Source organism: Gopherus evgoodei, chromosome 3 (assembly GCF_007399415.2).
Source record: "Gopherus evgoodei ecotype Sinaloan lineage chromosome 3, rGopEvg1_v1.p, whole genome shotgun sequence".
Classification (NCBI taxonomy): Eukaryota; Metazoa; Chordata; order Testudines; family Testudinidae; genus Gopherus; species Gopherus evgoodei.
The window spans coordinates 210,144,726-210,161,982 of record NC_044324.1 but is presented as its reverse complement, the minus strand read 5'-3'; the positions used below and the strand labels follow the sequence as shown (position 1 = coordinate 210,161,982).

Here is a 17,257-nt window from a genome sequence, read left to right as displayed (position 1 = left end):
AGCTTTACTCTGCAACTGGGAGGGCTAGCAACACGGGAGGGGGGGAGCTTCGCTTCAGCCCCGCAGCTGGGGCTTTAAGAAAGCGAGCGAGCACAAGACTCGCAATAGAATTGCCGGAGTCCGCAGCAGCAGCACGGGCTGCCAGAGGGATGCTGGGCCCTGCCTGTGGAGAAGCCGCCGCGCTGTGACGGAGACACTGCGATAGAGCGAACTTTCCTCCCCTTCCCCCCAGTTCCCTTCACCTCCCCCTTCCCCGACTTCAGGAGCCGCCGCAACCCCCACCCCATCGATGGACTCTTTTCATTGGCTAGGCAGGCGGGCTGAAAGGCGGGGCCCAGAGGGCCGCGGCGCCGACACCTCCCCCCGCCCCCTCCAACCCAGCCAGTGGCCCGATTGCCGGGTCCGGAGCGTTGCCTCTCCGGTCGCTCGCTCTCGCGCCGCCTGCCTCAGTGGCGGGCTGGAGGAGGGGGCCGCGCGCGCGCGCGCCAGGGCGGCACACGAGCGGCTGCCAGCAGAGCGCGAGGGCAACAAGTGGGTAATTTTCCCGCCAGCATGTCCCGGCGGCGGCTCCTGCCGCCCTCGAGGCGGGTGCCGACGCCGCCAGCGCTTTGAGATCTCGCCCCGGCCGGTGAGGAGAAGCGGCCGCCGCTGGAGGTGGCCGCGCTACCAGGGACTCTCCTGCGAGGGGCGGAGGCGCCTCCGCCCAGCCCAGCCGCCCGTCCCTTTTCCTGGCCGGGACTGGGACCACCCCCCCCGCCAGCTCCGCTGAGGAGACTGCTCCGCTCCCCCCAGTGGTGAGGCGGGGAGCTCCATCGCTGGCCGGCCGGCCGGAGCCCCCGCCCTGCCGCAGGGGCTGAGCGCGGCGGCAGGATGCAGCCCGGCTGCTGAGAAGCATGGTGGAGCCGGAAAGCGCCACAGGAACAGCCGACGCGGAGCCCAGCTGTTGTCTGACAAGGTGCGTGCGAGGCTGTTTCCACTGCAGATCCCGACTCGCCGCGCTCAGGAGGAAGGGGGGAGTGAGGGAAATGGGGTCTGACAGGCCCCTGGGTCCGTAACGATTCGCCGCCCCGCTCCCCCGAGCCGCCCACGCGCAGTTTCAGGCCGAAACGAGGTGCTTTGGGGAGGGGGAGCGGCTGATACGCAGCTGGCAAGGTGGGGTATGGGGCTGGCAGGCCGGTGTGAGACCAGAAGTGAAAGCACCGCATCGGCTGCGTCAGATGCTGTAACAAACTCTCCTCCTCGCTGTGGAAAGTTACCTGCAACCGGCCGAGAGGGATGACATCTGCACCAGCCAATCTAAGTTTTCGTGGTTTACATGTTGGGGCGGGGGGATTCTCGGGCAGACTGAACACATCTGGGGAAAGCGCAGGCACCAGGATGTGACAGTGATGGGTGTTGTGCAACGACCGACACGGCCAGATGGAAACTGGGGGAGGGAGCGGGGGGACCCCCCTCCCACGCTGGATTTCGTTGGTTGTGACATTGGGGCGTTTTTCACTGCCATAGAAGTCAGCAAGTTGCAGGATGTTAGTTCTCCGTTTTTGTTACCCAAATTAGGTCCTTAAAACAAATTTCTGGTGAGTTGAAGTCTTTAGGCATATAAAATATGCTTCTGTGTATATTGAAAGGAAGAAAAAATGCTATACTTGGCAGAATTTGTCCTGAATGTATAAGTTCTTTAATGAAATCACACTATTCAGTCCTCCTCGAGACATATTGTACTCTGTTAGGAGACATCATCTTGTTTGCTCTGAATGTGGTAGTGCAGCACACAATTCCTTAGTCATCTGGGAAAAATTTATGATGGAAGTTACTCAAGAAACCCTCTAGTTTGACCTCCAGAAAATATTCCACCCTGCTAGAGCTTAATAATTAACTCTGATGTTTGGCTAAGTGATATGGATTGAGGGGACACTTGAGTTCATACACTGCTTTAAAGTCCCTGCCTGATTTTGTCTCACTGAAAGTGATTACATTCAGGAAAACTAAAAATCTACATTTAAAAAGGCTACATGTATTGCTTGCTAAATAGCAATTTTAATATTGCAGTGAAAGAATGAATATAAACTCCTCTGAAGAAAACTCCTAGAGTAGTTGTTCACAAATACATAGATTTTTTCATTTTGAAGAGACACTGTCAACTTGCATTCTAGTCAGTTTTTAAAAACTAACCTAAAAGTAGTTTCAGGAATTACATTTTCTCCTGTCTTTCCCTGATAATTCTTGTGGTTTCACAGTCAAGTTTTCCTGTTCTCAGATTTTTTTTCCTTTTCAGTTGAGAGAGAGATCCCCAACAAACAAATGGGAAACTGACTGACAATGTATAGAGGGAAAACAGTTAAGTTGATTGTCAAGTATCAGGGTAGCTGTGTTAGCCTGTATCTACAAAAACAACAAGGAGTCCGGCGGCGCTGGACTCCTTGTTGTTTTTATAAACTGATTGTGACTTGATCCAAAGCCCTTTGATGTCAATGAAATTTCTTGTAAACTAGAAGTGATGCTTGTAATAATTGTTTAAATTAGATGAGTCTGACTTTAAAAAAATGGTAGTGTCCCTTTTTAATCCGAATATCATAGATAATATGAATGTCTTCCTTCTTAATTCTCCTATGTTATAATATTGTTTAATTGTGAATAAGCTTAAGACTATTACTGAGGGGCTTTTGGTAAGTAAGGCAAATCCTACTTTTGTACTTGATTCTCTTTAAATATATCATGCTGTTACTACCTGCCTATTTACATCTCCTGTGATAAAGTTTCACAATGGAGATGAGTAGGTTTATGAAGCACAGAATGTAGTTAATAATTTTGTATAGCGCCTTTCATCCATAGATCTCAAAGCTTTTTACAAAGGAGTGGAAATATTGTTATCTGCATTTCAGAAAGGGGAAGCTGAGGTATAGAGAGGTGAAGTGACTTGCTGAAGATTGCACAGCAGATCAGTGGTAGAGCAGCAAGTAGTTTGAGTTTCCTGACACCTAGTCAAAGGCTCTGTTCTGTAAGTGATGCTCAATTTCTCTTGTGTCCTTATTTGCCTTTGACAAAGTAAAGGGACTGCCTGTCACCAAAATATTTGATTGTTTTCTTTACTTGCAAGACAAGTAATAGCACCTGAAATCTGTTCTCTCCACTATTGGTGGCAAACTCAGCGCGTACCCATTGTTGTCCTTTTAAGCATTGATGATATTCTTGGTGTTGGATAGGACTCAAATATAATGGTAGTCTTTGTTATGGGAAGGTTACAACTAAAGAGATAAGGATAAGACAAGATGCACTAGGCGAACATATTTTTATGTCCCAATCCCGCAAATACTTATGCACGTATTTAATTTTCACGTGTTGAGTAGGCCCCATCGATCCTAAACATTTGTGGGATTGGGGCCTTAAGTTTTTTTGCCTGTTTATTAGAGGCTTGGAAAAAGTGAGTCTAGGAGGGATTTAACTAAGGTGATTTTAAGAACAGTCCCCATGAAAACAAGCTCTATAGTCAGATCCTCTATCGTTTGCAACCTGCTGCTGCAGTTCTGCCTGTGGTAGGACTATCTTAGACTATTTGTCACGGACTTCACCACTGAGTCTAGACCCGTTCTGAACAGGGTTAGATGACAGTGGAGAAAATAGGCAACCTACCCTAGTGCTCCCATTCATGTAGTTGAAATGGTATGAGATCTTAGGGGAAGAAGCTTGCAAGGCCAGTGTTCTCAATACCATAGCGGTGTTGTGGTGTCTCCTTTTTGAGTAAATATTATGTGGTGGTTTTTGTTAATGCAAACTGCTGAGTTCTCTACACTCATGCTGTATAGCTTCTCAGGTTAGGTTTGCATTACAGATTAAAAAATAAGAGAGCACCATCCCCTAAAGTACTAGTTGTATAGCTGCACACTATAACACCACTTTTTTTAGTCCCCATTTCATTTCAGATTTTCTGCTAGTTTTTCTTAAAATCTAAAATCCTTTCTTAAACTTGTATTATTCTTCAGGATTTTATTTTGAACTGTCACCCTGTTTTCTCTGTTGCTAGATTTAATTTTTGACATCTGCGTTTGTCCAGAGTGTGTTGAGAAATCTTTGCTGCTTTAGATGACAGGAGGAGCCTTTTACTTCAGCTTTATGGATCATATCCCAAACACTGCCACATTCCATGTGTTGATGGCACATGACTGTTAATAACACTATAAAACGCAATCCAGGGTGACTGAACTTGATTTTCTAGACCTGCATTTTGCATATTTCAGTCCTACCTTGTGTTATGCTAAGCATTTGATACTGTTGACTACTATTCTTTTATCCTCTTTTGTAAAAATATTTAAGGTCAGGGATTGGTTTTTCTTTATGTAACTTGAAAGAAACAAAAGACGTACTGTCAGAAATTTTGCTTGAAAATTGAATTTTTCTCGAGGGTGGACCTAACAAGAATGATTGCTGGCTTTCCTTTTTTTTATTTTTTTAAATCAACTATGCAGATATGATGGTGTAACAGTTTTCATTTAATTCCATCAGAATATTTTTTTTCATAGTGGAAACAACATAAGAAACAAATTTAACTGGTGTCTGGTAGTTTGAGCTTTTTAAAATATGCAGTCAGTCTGTGCATTTTTATGTTTACATTTTTGGCTGGCTGTTACTTATAACCAAAAAGTGTAAAGCTGAGTTTTTTTGTTTGTTTGTTTGTTTTTTTCCTCTCATGTGTATGTACAGCGTTTTGTTCAGTTACTTGAGTGCTGACTTTGGAAAGGGGAAAAAACCAAAATATCTTTGAAAAATCCATAAGATCTTTTAAACAAACAAAAAAACAGGCTGAGTTTTAATTTTTGTTTCAATCTTTAATACCTCTTTGAAGGAACCCTTGCATAAAACCTTTCTAATTTATTTAACAAAATGTTAGGATCCTTGTGCTTTGTACACAAGGAATCACTGAATAACTTCTGGATATTTTGTACAGTGTAAAACACAGTATTCTCTAGATCTACATTTAAGTGAATGTTGGCTACATAATAAGTAAGAAATGTGTATTTTTCTGGGAAAGAATACAGTTAAAATCCACTATAACTTAGTCTGTCTGTCAATAAACATTTGTTATGTCATATTGTCACCTTATGGGAGATATGTATCATATTTTATCCCTTTCTGCTGTCACTCAGTGATGCAATTTATTTTTGCCTACAAGAAAAGTAGTGGCAGTAAATTGGAATGGAGAAGGAAGAGTGTCATTTGGGAACATATTAAGAATTATTTTTTCTCGTTTTAGCACAAAACTGACAAGTCATTGACTGCAGATTGGAGTATACACATCTAAGCAGATGTGAGATAGCAAAGTCTGGGTCCTCTACTCATAGAAATACTCTATAGGGATTTTGGGCCTGATCCTGCACCTCTCAAGTCATGGGATCTTTTCCACTGATTTCAGTGGTTGGGGAATCAGGGACCTTGAGCTTAAAAGAGGCACATAAACCTTCACAATTTTCTAGGACATGTGTAATGCAGTGAAAGGGCTGGATCATTAAAATACACAATTCACCATAGTACAAAAGAATGGCTGAATAGAAACCTCATGAGAAGCAATTAACATTTAAATAAGAGAGAGAAAAAACCCCAGAGTATGATGGGTGTGCTGTTTGGTTTATTTAACACAAATGGAGAATTGATGAAATAATTTCATCAGATTGGTCAGCAAAAAGATTTGTTTTATTTTGGAAAAATAATTTTTTTAGTCTTTTTTTGTAACTTTGATAGTCAGAACTTGTTGAATTGCTGTTCAGGAAAAAATGTTTATCTATTAAGGTTTTGTATTGTGAATGGTGTTTCACTCAAGCTTAACTGAAAACTTGCTCAAAGTAGTAAAACCCAAGGCTGTTGTTGGTGATACCTTATTTTGTTAACATGAAGGAATCCTTAGGCCTTGTCAAACCACACAAGTTATACCACTTAATTGTACAGGTATTGTTAAAGTAGTACAAACCCCTCCCAGTGTAGAAACAGTTATATTAGCATAAAAGTGATTATATCAATACAGCTTATTCCTTTATGTGACTGAGAATAAACTGTGCTGGTATAAGGGTCTTTTATACTTGTATAACTATGTCCACCCCAACATACCTCTAGCTGAAAATAATTGTACTGGTACAGGGTCTGTGTGTCGATCAGGCCTTAGTCTTGCATTAATTATTCTCCAGCTTCTCACTCCCACTACCACAGCCAAAAAGTCTGTAATTCTAGCTGCAGCATATACTATATTAATAAATAAGAATACTCAAAACCTTTCAAAGTAGACATGTAAACAATCTATTTGAGGCATAAGAAAATATGCCCTAAGTTACTTACTATGAAAGGCACATGTATTAGACCAAAACTTGAATACACTTGGTGTGTTCTTAGTGGGTCATCGGTCACTGATTTTTACTAGTATATATTTCTGATTTTTAAACTGAGATTCTTTAATATGACATATATGCATTTTATCTGCAGATGAAGGCTTTATGACTGAGCCTAATGGTTTTGAAATACCAGTGTCAGGAAGAAAACTTCCCCTGAGGTGCTCACTAGAGGGGCTAAACATCAGTTTCTGCAAAATTTAAACAATGAAGGAGAAAAATATCTAACACTTATGGTTGTAAGGATAATCTTATGATGCAGTGCTGCCTTTCTAAATCTGCAGATACCTATAGCGTGCCTGCTGCTGCTCATAAATTTTCTAAGCAGCAAAGTGAAATTGACAAAACTCTAGCAATAGTGAATCTTTATTCAGAATCCTGTACACAGCAATACATCTAGTATTTATGTTAACTTCACTTTGCTGCTGCTTGGAGGGCCAGAGGACAGGAGAAGATAAGCAACTGGAGTTATTCACAAGTAAGGATCCAAAGAAATAGATGCTGAGGGGAAAGATAGTAGCAGTTAACTAACTTCTCCAAATTTAGGAGCAGAAGTATGGGAAGTGGAAAGCTCCTTCTTCCTTCCAGTAGTCAATGGATGAACATTTAATATATATCAGAAACCTACTGGTGAGAGGCTGATATCAGGATACTTTAGGTTGGCGTAGCATCCAGATAGGAATGCTAGCACCCTTCTTTTCCAACAGCATTATGGGTGGAGGAGGGCAGGGAGCCTGGATTTCTTACCATGATGTTGCTCCTAAACCATGTTGGTGGGGGGCATCCCCAACTTTCATGGCAACGTCTGGCTTGTATGCTTGAAAAATTAACTTGATACATTGTCCTGGTAGTATTGCCCTGAACATTTGTATGGGACATACATGTGAAATACCTGATCCCCAGCATCTTGCTCCTCAGGTCAGCAAGGTGTGATCAGGAGAAGAAGTAATCTCAGAGGAATCTGAAAATGTTCTGGATTGCTCAATGATACCTTCAGCCAGCTAAGCACCTTTCTACACTGCGATTACTGCATTCAGAGGATCCAGTTTCAACACAGTTATCCCCTGACCTGCTTACAACATAGTTCCAATTTGTAATGAAGAATGGATCTTAATTCTGTTGGAAACATCCAAGGCTTTTAGCCTGGCTACGTAAGAGAGAGAAAGTCCTGTTTACAGTGCAAATTAGAATTATGTTGAAATGGGGAACTCAGACTTGATTGTAATTGTAGCTTAGGTTGGCTTTGAATAGCTTCAAGCAGATTCTTGTCCTGTTCTTTGCCACCAAGATGGTGGCCTTGATATTGAGGGTGGTAGATTGTGGAGATGGGAACGTACTGTGGTATGATAGAGTAGTTTTATTTTAAATTTTACAAACATCTGCTTCGAATGCCTTAGTAGACTTGTGCCCAGATTATTTCCAAGAATATAGAAACGGAGGAAAAACAACTGGTTCTTTTAGAGCTTGATTAAATTCAATAATCATAAACTAATCAAACAGATTAGATTATTTTAAATTGAAAGCATGGGGAAAAGGGATTAATTTTTACATTTGCTTGTGAATCTAATGTAATGCAGTATAGGCTGTATTCTGCGTGTTTCCAATTTTGGATGTAAAGTACATGAACAGCATTGCTGAGTAGAAAATTTGCTTGCTCCATATTTAAAAATATAACTGGCCATCAAGTAAGGTGTTTTTTTTTGTTTGTTTGAACATGAATTTTTTTTTCTGTTCGTTTTTGTATTTGAAATTATCCTAAGGTGCATTTTTGAAGTCTTTGCATTATTTCCTACGTTGCTCCAACTGTTATATATAATACTGTTAAGAGCTTGACCATTTTGGTAAATATGGTTTTTCTTTGTGTTGAAGTTGACATTAATATTGCTGTTTTTATTTACTTATGCACCAGAATTCAGTGTCTGCACTACTTTGACAGTAGTGTTTAACTGCAACTGCAGACCACCAAAGGGAAATGCATGATTAAAACAAAGTTTGGTTTTTTTAAATGTCACTAATAAAGTGATAGCTTTAGTTGTGGGATGGGTGAGGAGAGAATTATTTAGACATTGTTTTAATATCTAATTAAAGTAGGTTAGAGCTTGGAACGAAAGAATGTGGTAGTATATCTTTTAGACAAATAATGTGTTACTACTTCAGTCTGGCAGCAGAATTTCTTCTTGACTGATGGCCAAAGTTAAGGTTGTTGCAAGAAATCTGTGTGTGTAATGTGTATCTCTTTTATGGTTAATGGCATACTTCACTATATGTCTGAAAATGCACCTTTACAAGGCTGTAAATAGTGAGCTTTAAACATATCAAACTAATCGTAATTATTCATAGTAGAATAGTTTGACTTCATGACTTAAGTATTTCATAATTTTTTTCTTTAAAGTGAATGCAGAGTATACATGGTATTGGACTGAATGTGTAGGAGACTGTGGCCATGCCTATACAAGAAAGTTGCAACAAGCTAAATTGGTTTTTAAACCAATGCGAACCTCTTTATTTTTGACAACAAAATTGATGTATGTTAAACCTGGTTTTATCTAAAGTAAGAGTGTCCGCACAATTTTTTTCACTGTTTTAACCAAGTTCATTTAAACCTTTAATTAAGCTGGTGCAACTTTGTGATTTGTCTCACACTCTATTTGGGTAGAAATTTGAAGACCGTTAAATCACAAATACAGCATTGTAAAATGGTTTTTATTAGTTAATTGAAAAAAACTTTAAAAGTGATACACAAAAATTATCAAAACATGTTTTATATGACTTATTATAGAAAGAAAGTACTACCTATAGGTAGTGAATTAAACTGATTCTTTCTGGTCACCACGTCCTTCAATATTTTGTAGAGTTCATCCACTCACACCTACTTTTTTATTCATATTTTGAAAAAGAAAAACAAGCTTTTCCTGTTTTCTAAACTGCATGTCATTTCTCACCTTTGAATGAATTAGTCATTGAACTGATCTAGTTGAATAAATTGAAATGAAGAAAATATTCTCCTTCGAGTGCTTGTCTAAAAGTGCTGTATATACTTGATCATAAGCTGGTTCGTTTATAAGCTGACCCCCCGCCCCACAAGATGGATAAGTGAAAATGGTTATGACCCATTCATAAACCGACCCTATGATTTCAGGGGTCAGTAAACTTTGGCTCCCGGGCCATCAGGATAAGCCACTGGCAGGCCGAGATAGTTTGTTTACCTCAAGCATCTGCAGGCACGGAGGTAAACCTAAATAAACAAAGTGTCCCAGTGTGCCAGCTGCTTACCCTGACAAGCCGGGACAGCAACTGGTGGGGAAAAGCTGGAGGTCAGGGGCGTAACCCCGGTGACCACCCCCCATGTGACCCCACCCCTAGCCTGGGACCCCCGCACTCTCCTCATCCCATCTCTTCCCACCTTATCTGGGGAGGGCCAGAGGAAGATGTCTCTGGCCTGGTTGGAGCTACTCCAGCAGCCTGCTCCAGCAGGCCAGACCAGGTGGCGCAGCTCAGCATTTTCCAGTGGGCTGGGCTGGGCAGTGCGGCCAGTCTTCCCTGGGGGGGCGGGGCTGAGCTGAGCGGCACGGCTGCGCCTGTCAGCCCCTGAGCAGCAGCTGCTTTGGACGCTGGGGGGAAAGAGTAGCATGGCCAGAAGCAGAGAGACTCTGGCCCCACCTCTTCCCTTCTGCTGCCTGTGCTGCCTCTCCTTGCTCCCTCTGTTGTGGGGAGGGGTTGTGTCCCACCTCTCCCTCTCTATACCCCTTCATAAGCCAACCCCCTTTTCTGGTGCTTCCCTTTTTACTTACAAAATTGGCTTATGAATGTGTATATATGGTACATTCCATTACTAGTGTTCAGGTGACTCATGCTCTTAAGTTTGCAATGTTTTGGATTTCTGGACATGCACTTTGAGACTCTTCATGCTTCACGTTGAGGGCATATAATGGTGGAATGCGCTAGCCCTTTCTCAGTTCCTTTCCTCTCCTCTTGGCTTTGAGACTTGAGTGCTCGCTGTCCATATGATAGCCAGCGACTATTCTACCTGTGTAGTTACTCTAGTTTTTAGTAGTTAGTTTGCCCGTTGGTAAGTTTGTGTTTTGGTGTTTTTAAGCATTCTTATTTCTATTTTAAATGTAGTTTTAGATCCAGAGTGGCCTCTTCCAGGTCCTCTAATTTCAAGTATTGCTGTGTATATCACAGAACAGTGCCCCTGACTGATGGACCCGTGTCTTGATGGCCTCAAGGAATTGTGTATCACTGGAAGATGTTCAGTTTGCAAGTTCTTTAACTCTCGTACAAGAGAGGATAGGGAATCCTGTCTGCAGTTCTTAAAGAATAGATCTTTGAGGCTGGCATCTGACCTGGGATCTTTGAAACATGCTTCCTTGTGTGGCCCCTCAGAATCCAAGAGCCTGGGAGCTGCGACTCACCAATATGTCAGTAAAGTCTAAGGAAGTGGGTAAGCCAGGGAATCATTTTCCCACTAAGAGATTGAGCAGGGCCTTCCCTTGACACCACTCAGTCTCAGCAGTTGCCATTGAAGTTCAGCTTCATCTGGGCACTGAAGCACCTCTGGCAGGGCTGAGGGAAGGTGGTACTGCCAAAGCCTCCATCATCGGCAAGAAACTCAGGGCTTGTCTACATCAGAAAGTTGCAGCGCTGGTGAGGGAGTTAAAGCGCTGCAACTTTGAAGGCGTACACATCTGCAGGGCATCACCAGCGCTGCAACTCCCTGTTTGCAGCGCTGGCCGTACTCCCGTTTTGTCTCGGGTGTAGAGGATCCAGCGCTGGTAATCCAATGTAGACACTTACCAGCGCTTTTCTTGACCTCCGTGGAAGGAGGAAGCCTCTGGTAATCAAGCTGGTCTCCTTCCCCGGCTTGCTCTCGCGTTCCCGGAACCCCGAGCAAGCAGGTCTCCTTCCCTGCGGTTTGCAGGGTGGTTCGGGGAACGCGAGAGCAAACCGGGAAAGGAGACCAGCTTCGCCGCGGTTTGCTCTCGCGTTCCCCGAGGAAGCAGGTCTCCTTCCCTGCGGTTTGCAGGGTGGTTCGGGGAACGCGAGAGCAAACCGCGGCGAAGCTGGTCTCCTTTCCCGGTTTGCTCTCGCGTTCTCCGAACTCCCCTTGAAGCCGCCCAACAGCGCTGCAGTGTGGCCACATCTAACACCACTTGCAGCGCTGGTTGCTGTAAGTGTGGCCACTCTGCAGCACTGGCCCTATACAGCTGTACTAATACAGCTGTAACAACCAGCGCTGCAAAATTTTAGATGTAGACATGGCCTCAGTACCTAGAACAGCTCATATAGTAGCATCAACATCAGCACTTCCACAGCCTGCTCTGGTACTGCTGCCTTCTACACTGTCTGCTGTGCCATCAGCCTCTACATGGAAGCCTGAACTAGTGCTGAGAGAGAAATCAGAACTGAGACACTTGTGCATCCCAGAGGTTTATAGCACTGAAGGACTTCTTAATTCTTCTGGAGTCAGAATCACCCCTTTTACCAACATTGGCAGCTGTGTCAGCACCAAGACATCAAACTTCCTTGGCACTAATGATGCCCGAAGCCCTATCCTCTACTTTGAAGGACCAGTAACTGCACACCGCACCATAGTAACTCTAGCTCAGGAACAAATCCATGCAACAAAGCTCGATGCCAAGTCTGCCCACATATCTACACCAGCGACACCATCACAGGACCTAACCAGATCAGCCACACCATCACCGGTTCATTCACCTGCACGTCCACCAGTGTAATATACGCCATCATATTCCAGCAATGCCCCTCTGCTATGTACATTGGCCAAAGTGGACAGTCACTACGGAAAAGGATAAACTGACACAAATCAGATATTAGGAATGGCAATATACAAAAACCTGTAGGAGAACACTTCAACCTCCCTGGCCACACTATAGCAGACCTTAAGGTGGCCATCCTGCAGCAAAAAAACTTCAGGACCAAACTTCAAAGAGAAACTGCTGAGCTTCAGTTCATCTGCAAATTTGACACCATCAGCTCAGGATTAAACAAAGACTGTGATTGGCTTGCCAACTACAAAACCAGTTTCTCCTCCCTTGGTTTTCACGCCTCAACTGCTAGAATAGGGCCTCATCCTCCCTGATTGAACTAACCTCATTATCTCTAGCTTGCCTGCATATATATCTGCCCCTGAAAATTTCCACTACATGCATCTGATGAAGTGGGTATTCACCCACGAAAGCTCATGCTCCAAAACGTCTGTTAGTCTATAAGGTGCCACAGGATTCTTTGCTGCTTTTGAAGGACCTAGCTCCTCCAGTGGAACCGGACAATGCCTCATTGAAAGTCTGATGATGATAGAGCCTCAAACATATGCTCTCCTCAAAAGTGGCCACAACACCATCATATATGGGACCGAGACCTTACTCTGGAGCTAGGTATTGGGACATTCTGTCATCAGAACAAGGGCATTGATTTCTTAGAATCTAGGCACTCTGACCATATTAATCAGTTCCAAGGTGGCCACTGGGGTCTGTGGTACGTCCAGAGCAGAACTAAGCAATACAAAAGAGACTGTCTACTTCAGCTACAACATCCAGAGCTGACCATGTGCCTCTGCAACCCTTGTTCAAGACCTCTCCTCTTCAACACCAAGAGGAAGAACCTGAGAAGATAGTTCCCATCTCCACAGGCCATATCCTTATCTTTCCCAGGTGAGGCAGTCATCTCTCCAGGTGCCCTTCAAGTGATTTCAAATGGCCAGAAGCTTCTTAAGAAGGTGGTGAAAGCTCTCAGAATATCCATGGAAGAAGTCCAGGAACAAACCAATAAGTTTGTGGATCTGCTCCAGTCCTCCACACAAGAGAAGATAAGGCTCCTTTAGTTGAATTGGTAAGCATTGCCAAGTTACTTTTTTTAGTGCTGCAGGAAGATGAATTTGAGAAATATTTGAATATATGGGGGTGGAATTAGAGATTGGTGCATTCTTGGTTGTATGAGACACTTCTGTGTGACCTGCAAAGTATTTTTTAAAATTGAGATTTTGCCTTTTTGTTGTAATGCATGAGTGTCTGAAAGTTTAGTTTTTGTTCAGGGTGGATAAAAAAAGATTTTTAAAAAATAAATACAATCAGATTTATTTATTTAAATTTGATTTTTGTAATTTAAATTACGATAGGTTTTTTCCTCAAAGCGTTTTATCAAAAAAATCCATCTAAAGTTTTAATTAAGATACATTAGAACTCAAAGATATCTCATCATGGAATAGGGATTATAAATTCTAATTTTATAGTATGAGACAATATATTCATATAATGTTTAAGGAAAGTTTTGTAAATGAGTTCTAATAGTTCATGGATTAGGGACCCAATCTTATGGCGTTCAAGGGGCTTCTGTATAGATTATTTAGGTTAATGTTTCTATCTACCCTGTGGGACTCATTGCTCAGTCTAGAAGATACCATCAGAGATGCTTAATTTTGCAGTTCTCAAACTGTGGATTTGTTTCCAGAGATAACATGCTTGTTAAGAGCAAAAATGTTTTTAAATAAATTATAGAGAGGTGAGAAATAACAGACCTCAACCCTATTGTCCCTCTGCAAATTTGTGTACACAGAGTCACTCCCTTACTTCTCTCTATAAGTGGAAAGTTTCAAAAAGTTCAATGAATAGAAGATTGTTGGGACAAGGAGAAGAAGTCTGGAGATAAATGTGAGAAGGGAGGGACAGGCAGTAGAAACAAAAGTGAAACTGCTTGAGCATCATATTCCACAAGTCTTGAGGTCTGAGTGTAGCCTTCATTGATTTGAGATCTTCCATACATTCTCTCACTAGAAGGGAAAACCTATAATGGCAGCAGGCCGTAAAAGAGACCCAGTTTGGGAATAAGAACCATTCAAGAAATATGTTTGATGATCTAAAGAAAGTCGCACCAGTGAACTGGTGGAAGTTACTTAATTATTTAAGCACTTGGATTCAGAGACTGTTGAAGTGATCATCTCACTTTTAACAGCAGTAGCTTCTTCTGGTGTAGAAATATTTTCTTCCTTTGGACTAATTCATTCCAAATTGAGAAATCATTTGGGACCTAGAAAAAGTTTGTTTTTCTTTTCCAGGTTATGAACAAACAGGAAAATGCAGGTGAGATAACTGCAGAAGCCAATATTTTAAGTTTCTCATGTTGACCTGGCTCACGTAGTCTATTTAATTTTTGTATTTTAAAAAAAAAATTCATTTAACTATTTTAGTTAAACAAAAACAAACCTTTTTAAAAAAACTTTAATGTTTAAGTACATTCAAAAATTCATATGCTTGTTTTGTTAAAATATTATGTTTGCTGTTGAAGAAAAAAAATCCAGAATACATAATGTTGTTTTAGTTAAATAAAACAATTTAAATGTCGGTCTGGTGATGTCCTCCTTCTAATATAGCATGGCAAGAAAATCTTCCAAATATTAATGATAGTTCACCTCTCAATGTTTTCATAAATATCTGCTTCAATTATCTTTGGTATTTGAAATAACCAAACAGTCATTCATTTTCTGATATAGCTGTAAAACTAATCTGAAAAAAGTTTTTAAAATAAATCACTTTAAAAATGTATAGCGTGTACCTTCTAAAAATGAAAGCTACACTGAGTAGTGAAGAATATATATTTAGGTTATAACAACCAACAAGAATGCACTTTTATATAGAGATCCATGATTAAATCGACTCTTCCTGACTAGTAATTTAAATCAAAATGATTTAAGTCAAATCCACCCTGTTTTCTTTAAACAAAGTTTTTATTTCTGTTTACTTTGGAAATTTCACAAATGTCAAGTGTCTTTCTCCATACCTTTGCTGGAGAACTTCTGGGATGGCTCAGGGATGCTTATAGTGACTTCTGATGCTTGAAAGAAGGAATATGTTTAATCTTGAAGTATTCTTGTATCCAAAGTGATAATTAGGCATCAAAGTTATTTAGATGTTAATATAAATCTTCCACCGTACACTGTATTTCAGTGTTCTCAATCTCTCTGGTCCAGAGCCTATATAGGTATTTTATACAAAATGAAATGGGTTCAACAGGAGGGCTTCAGAGAGGCCTACCCCAGAGTAGCCTATATAGTTTGATAGTTAAGACACTCATCTTTGAGGGGGGAGACCTGCATTCCGTCCCTTTTCCAGAGAAGGAATTTTGACCTGAGTTTCCCATATCCCAGGTGAGTGCCCTATGACTGGGCTATTTGGTATGAGGGGGCACCTTCTTTTCTAGCCCAGCATGTCCTTTGCTTTTATTAAGAAAGGTTAAAAATGCCCAGAAACAGAATGTTTAATTTGATCGAAAATGTAACTTTTGTTATCTTCATTTGATTACCAAAAATCTTTATTTTTGATTCAGGTCAAACTGGATTCTTTGTTGTTTTTATATAGCTACCAGTAAACTTCAAGGTCAGTGATACTAGAGCTGGGCAATAAAATACTTCTTCTGTTAATTTACAGAAAGCATGCTGAGTGTAATCATATAATGGAATAACTTAGATATGGACGTTTAACTTAATTTTTTATTTTTTTTTTGAGAGGACTGGGGTAAATCTCCATTGTTATCCCTTCCTTGATGAAGTTGGTAGGTATAGCTAAAATTCAAGTAATGGTTTCTTCCTTAAACATCTGGTTAATTTTCCTCTGGATTTTTGACCCCACCATCCCTTTGGATTCTGTGCATCTGTGGGTTTCCCCTCTCTTTTACTTCTTAAAATGGTTCTCGAATCTCCATCTCTCCATATATTATTCTCCAAACGGACTACATTCTGGTGACACTCCAGCTGAAGTACCCAAGAGAGTTTTGCCTATAAAATGTCAGGAAAGATGAACTATGATAAAAAATCAATTTTATAAATCTTGGTTGGGATTCTCTAAGATTTTAGTACAGGATGGACCAAGAATTTAAATACTAACGATACAGGGAAGTGATGGTACCGGAGTAAGACACTCCTTACATTGTCCTTTGGTGGCCCTTCTCAATGATTTATGGAAGAGCATTGTGTGCCAAAGGGAGTAGTGTTCCATTCTCATCAGTGGAGGGATAGATGCATAAGCTGTTTTTTGTGGAAGAAGACAGATGTTTCTGCAGATGTCTTCCTGTCTTTGGAGGAGAATGTGAGAAGGCTAAAATGAGTGTGGTGGGAAAGAAATGAACACGTGAGAATACTAAGAGTAGTGTGTTAATCAGTGAAAAATGCATAATATCCAAAGGGCAAATTAGTAAAACTAAGTTCCTGTCCACCTACAGAAGTTGAACTGTTTTAACATAAGTCATTTGTTAAATCCATTTTAGTTAAGTCACAGTAGGCCCTTGAATGGACACTTAAATTGTTTTACATTTAGTCGCATTTCTCATTTAACAATGCTCTCCTGTCAGTGGCTTTGGACATAAATACCTATAAATTACATCCAGAATAGAGATCCCCAGCAGAGGAATAAAAACAAATTTGTCTATCAATATTTGCACTGGGTTACAACTGTAAAATACTTTCAAAAGAATATGCATTAGAAATAAGACTTAAACTCATTTTGTACTGAATACCTTGCTTGAGTATTGGGAAATGAATAATATAAACAAAAATTACTTTTTTCCCTGCTTAACCATGTACATTCCAGACAAGTAAAGAATGAATAAAGAATGAGTCCTCAGACAACATCTCACCATTTGCCCTAGTTTTCCATGGGCACTGGTCAGGCTGAGTAATAAAGTTTAGGTGCTAAGAATGTATGAATATACAATCCTTAATATACTTTCAGGCACCATGCTATGAGGTTCTAAATAATCCAGAAAACATAATAGCATAGTATAAATTGAAGGGACACTTCATCTTCAGCACTGGTTTTAGTTTCACTTGTCTGATTTCTAAAGGTAAAATAGTAATGGTGAAAAGGACAAGAAGG

At 41.1% G+C, this 17,257-nt stretch overlaps 1 protein-coding gene across 3 annotated transcripts in view; it reads left to right on the top strand.

The window, feature by feature from the left end:
* The first annotated feature begins 437 nt into the window (after positions 1-437).
* The window catches only part of B3GNT2 (UDP-GlcNAc:betaGal beta-1,3-N-acetylglucosaminyltransferase 2), a 29,512-nt gene continuing 12,692 nt past the window's right edge, over positions 438-17,257 (top strand). Inside the window, exon 1 of one of the 3 annotated variants that reach the window (XM_030557940.1) lies at positions 438-955. The gene's annotated coding sequence lies outside the window, so the exon portion shown is untranslated. Of the gene's footprint in view, positions 956-1,380; positions 1,578-2,920; positions 2,999-17,257 lie in introns of those variants that run through there. The other 2 variants (XM_030557943.1, XM_030557942.1) reach the window with 2 other exon arrangements.